Source organism: Gavialis gangeticus, unplaced genomic scaffold (assembly GCF_001723915.1).
Source record: "Gavialis gangeticus isolate Ggan-Ray unplaced genomic scaffold, GavGan_comp1, whole genome shotgun sequence".
NCBI classification, from domain to species: domain Eukaryota; kingdom Metazoa; phylum Chordata; order Crocodylia; family Gavialidae; genus Gavialis; species Gavialis gangeticus.
The window spans coordinates 21,786,068-21,790,643 of NW_017729009.1; the positions used below are offsets into that span (position 1 = coordinate 21,786,068).

General features: G+C 41.6%; 1 protein-coding gene across 7 annotated transcripts in view; it reads left to right on the forward strand.

The window, feature by feature from the left end:
* Window positions 1-212: 212 nt before the first annotated feature.
* BCAS1 (breast carcinoma amplified sequence 1) overlaps window positions 213-4,576 on the forward strand; it is a 106,137-nt gene continuing 101,773 nt past the window's right edge. For 4 of the 7 annotated variants that reach the window (XM_019510217.1, XM_019510218.1, XM_019510224.1 and 1 more), the window contains exon 1: window positions 214-549. The gene's annotated coding sequence lies outside the window, so the exon portion shown is untranslated. Of the gene's footprint in view, window positions 550-4,576 lie in introns of all 7 variants that reach the window. The other 3 variants (XM_019510220.1, XM_019510222.1, XM_019510223.1) reach the window with 2 other exon arrangements.

A 4,576-nucleotide genomic window follows, 5' to 3' on the forward strand; every position in this document is an offset into this window, starting at 1 on the left:
TGATAATATGAATACACCTGCCTAAGAGAGGATTAATTCACAAATACTTTGACGATGCATTTCAAATGCAAACTGCTAAATAGGATTGCATTTTCTAGAAGAAAATTAAGATCCGCTTTGCCTATGTTGAGCCCACCAGCAGTAAATGATTCTCCTGTGGCCTGTTTTATCAGTGGAAGGAAGAATTATGCCTCCTAGAAAGCATTCAGCAAAGAGTTACATTCCCAGGAAGAGATAGAGACTATGAACCTGCCCCAGCAATAGTGAAAGAAAGCGCTCAGTAGGGAAGCAAATATATACTTGAACAGGTTTGGGTGGCACTAAAGCCTAGTAAGAGACAATATTTCTACAGGCTGGAAGGGCTGAGTACTCCACCCCTCTGTGTATTTGTACCTGGTGTTTGTGAGTGCTCAGCCAGCTGATTACCAAAGCTATAACCAGCCACAGCTGGCAGGTAGAAAGTATTTGCATAGAGACTGCAGCACCTCTGCCCGAACAGCTCTAGGTCAGCTCAGTGGTCCTGGGGTCTGTGGCAGGAGCCTCTGAAAGGTAATTTATATTCTGTTTTGTGATTGTGACTTGTCCTGTATGCCTTGCTTTGCTCCCTTACTGCGTACCACTTCTGCCCCATGCTTCAGCCGAGTCCTGTGTGTTCTCATGTGACAAATGTGAACTTCTGCCAAGGACTTGGCTTCAAAACGGTATGTTGGTTTATTTGTTCTTCAAAGTGGCAGGGGTAAGTTGTTCCTTGATACACATCAGCATTTTCTGCCTGATGGTCACAGTGAATAGACAGAAGGAAAGAAAAGCCTGAACTTACCAAGGGAGGGTTTCTCCTGTACCGTAGTAGTAAAGCCTGCTTGGTGCTTTGGACTGTCATTTTCCTGATCAAGTTTGACATGAAAGCTCAGAGCGCAAAGGCAAATGGAAATTTTAGTTGGTTTTGCCTTTCCCAGTTGATTGCAAGATGCAAGCTGTTTATGGACCTGGGGCATTAAGGGCTTCATTTTTGTACTTTTTTTAGTGTGTGGTCACAGCCTTGCTACCATTCTAGTTGTTCTAGGGTGGGTCATGTTTGTTCAGTGAGTAATGCCACTGCTCCCTTGCGCTGTCCTGTCCTTGCCCTGCTGTCTCAAGTGGGTACATTCTACTCTCCCTCCTTATTTACTGATAAAGAGTGTTTTCCCCCAGCATCAGTGTGTCAAACTCCTTCCCCAGGTGTCTTCTAAAAGGATGATTGAGAGCCGGGTGTCCGCGGGGAAACCAGGAAGGAGATTATTTTTGAAACCTTGCCCCAGCATGAATCTTTGCTTGGCTGTATATGGATAAGGGCAAAATCTGCCACTTCTAAATGGGTAAAAGTGTATTGGGCAGAACTGGTGGGATGTATTAACAGGTGAGGATGCAGTATTATTACCACTAAAATCAACAGCAAAATTCCCTGTTCCTTTGTGCCTGGGAGATAAGATATACATACACCATTTACTGTCCAGCCAGGTAAAATGACCTGTGTAAGGTCCATGCTATGATAGCTGGATTGCTTTGAGTATCCAAGCTAATGTGTTTAAAGCTGTCTCACATTTCTAGATTATGTCGCAGTCTCAAATAGTATGTCTGTACCATGTGTCATTGCACTAAGGAACAAGACGTTTTGGCATTGACTTTAATGTAAGCATAGCTATAGTGAGGCAAGATGTAAGACTGAAGTGTTAAGAGACCTCGGATACGCCATGTGGCATACTTTGAAATTCAGATTTATGCAGACTTTATCAATAAATAATGTGACACTGCTTACTGTAATACACTGGTTAGTAAAGGCACTATGTTTAAAAGATCAGTCCCACTCTAGTTTTACCCTGAGTGGACAATAGATTGCATAAAAATTCCCAGTTAAATTTTTTCCCTCCCAAAACATTTGTTGTCTCTTTGGAGCAAGTCAGATGTGTTTTGTTGAGTTGTTGATATTCACTGCTACACAAAGACAAATACAATGGGTTTGTTTTATTATTATTATTATTATTATTATTATTATTATTATTATTTTAAACCTTAAAGAAACACCATAGTTAACCTAACACAGGAAAAATACCATTTTTTTCTAACTTCCCTGAAAATAAATGGTTTATAGGCTTTGGCTGGCTTAGTTCAGTGACGTGCCTTCTTTTCAAATCTGGCTTGACTACATTCCTGTCTTCCAGGTTTTATCCCCTAAGAAAATGTCATTGTAACTGGCTGTAATAGTCCATAGCTTTCTAGACTTGGCCAGTTTGGACGCAGCAGTTTACCTGCATTAGCAGTTTGCCTATGTACTGAAACCATAACCTAATTGGTTCAGGGGTGTCCTTTTTGTTCTGATTTTTATATAGCGCCTAGGACAAAGGTATACAGTCCATGACCTGGCACTGCCTCAAGAGAAATAAATAATTAATAAAGTGAAATATATGTTATGTCAGGTATCAAGTGAGATTGGAAGAGAATTCAGCAGCGAGCGCAAGAAAGGGAAGCGGGGCATGTCAGAAAGTGCCTGACAATCCCCAATTCTGCTTAAAAGGAAATATAAGCCTGATCCTGAGAGTTTCTGAATACTTTCAGTCTTTCCCGTGGCACGTGTGATCTGAGAGGATGGACTTAGCAGTACAGGAAGTCTCATCTAATTTTAACACTCCTGCTTCTTTTCCCCTCTTTTTTGTGAATGGATGTGGCTTCTGCTCTGTTGTTCAGGATGCAAGCTGCTGCTTTGAACCAAACCTCAGATGGAATAGCTTGCTTGAAAGATGTTTTCCCCTCTGCCTATATTTGTGCAAATGCCTCCCAGCAAACAAGAGCTTGCTGCGGGAAAGGGCTTGCCAGAGTGGAAATGGCCTTTAAATGGAAGCCCAGATCTTACCGTACTTTCACTGGAAGAATGTGAATTGTATCACCAATTTTCTAGATGCCTCAACTCATGTTGTGCCCTGCCTTCTCAGGAGATGGAAATGCTTGAACCCAAATTCAGATGTTATGGCTCACCTCCATTTCTGGAAGAGGAATAAAGAAAGAAAAAAATCAATAGCACTTTGTAAGACCTTGGGAAGAGTCGTACCATCTTCTGGGCCTGGCAAGTGGTAGTTGAATGCTAAGAAATACAGTCAGTTCAATAAAAATATCACCCACAAAAACCCTTGTCTCAACCAAGAGTGAAGTCAGGGGGCAGACTGTGTGCTTGGGAAGGCTTTGAGCATGGAATAAAGGGGATTGTTCTTATAAACCAGCCCTCGGCACAACGGGAACTATGCTGAGCAATTAACCATTACTTGCAAGTGTCTAAGGCCTTGCTGGGGAGAAACTATCACAAATTAGCTTCCACCTACTGTAGGGTAAAAGTGTGTACACAAGCAGTTACTATGGATGTATGGTAAATCCCACTTCTGCCAGAAGTTTTATGTATGTGCAAACCTTAAGTAGTAGCTGAGCTCCCTTGAAACTTTGGCTGCAAAAAGGGATTGCTAAAAACCTTGCACAAGTCTGCTACATTGACACCTAAATGTGGTGGCAGGAGAAAATGGCAGAAACCGCTATGTATCAGTGCTATCTGGATACAATCAGTTGAAGTGACAGTCACTTGAACATCATTTTGTTCATCACTTGATGGACATTAAGTGACACCATCACTTGAACAGTTGTTCGCTGAGCCCTTGAAGTATTCCCCTGGTAGCAGCTTACTGCTACATCAAGGGAATATATCAAGGGCTAGGTGAAAAATGATTCACCAGGGCACCCTCAGGGAAAACGGGGAATAATGGCCACAAACTCCTGGAAGACCATTTCAGGCTTAACACTAGGAAAAGCTATTTCACATTTAGGATGTCCACTGTCCAGACTATGGAATAAGCTCCCTCCAGCGGTGGTGCAATTGCCTACCCTGGAAATCTTCAAGAGGAGACTGGACAGTCACCTCACTGGGGGTCACCTGACCCCAGTTGGCTTTCCTGCCTAATGCAGGGGACTGGACCCAATGATCTTGCAAGGTCTCTTCCAGTCCCTAACCATCTATGAATCTACATGTGGTTTTTTTGTTTGTTTTTTTTATCATAATTTCTGCTGATACTTAGCTCTGACTATAGGTGGCAGTGACCCTTTCACTTTTTCTTTAGTATAAGACAGAAACTTGTATATACATATGTATGCATTTGCTTTTATTTTAAACAGCATTGCTAGAGAATGAACCATGACTTAATCCTAGGCAATGTTATTTTGTTCTGTTAGTAACTGCAATGGACTTGTTACTTAATTCTTTTCAATAACCACGTTCCCCATTACATTGCTGACCAGCCATTTGTAATACAAAATAGTTAATTGCTATGACATGAGATAAGTCCGAATGACTATATCACAAACACATATTCTGTCAGACTTTTAGGGTACACTTTCAGCATCATCTAAATCAATGATGCAACAAGTAGCCTTTTATCCGAAGCAGCCTTCAAATTCACTTTTCCTTTTTTGGTAAAAGGTAAAGAGATCAGAGATAAGACAAGAGACTGTGGTAAGGATCCCTTAAAGTTAAGTGTCAGTGACTGCATCTACACGTTCCTTA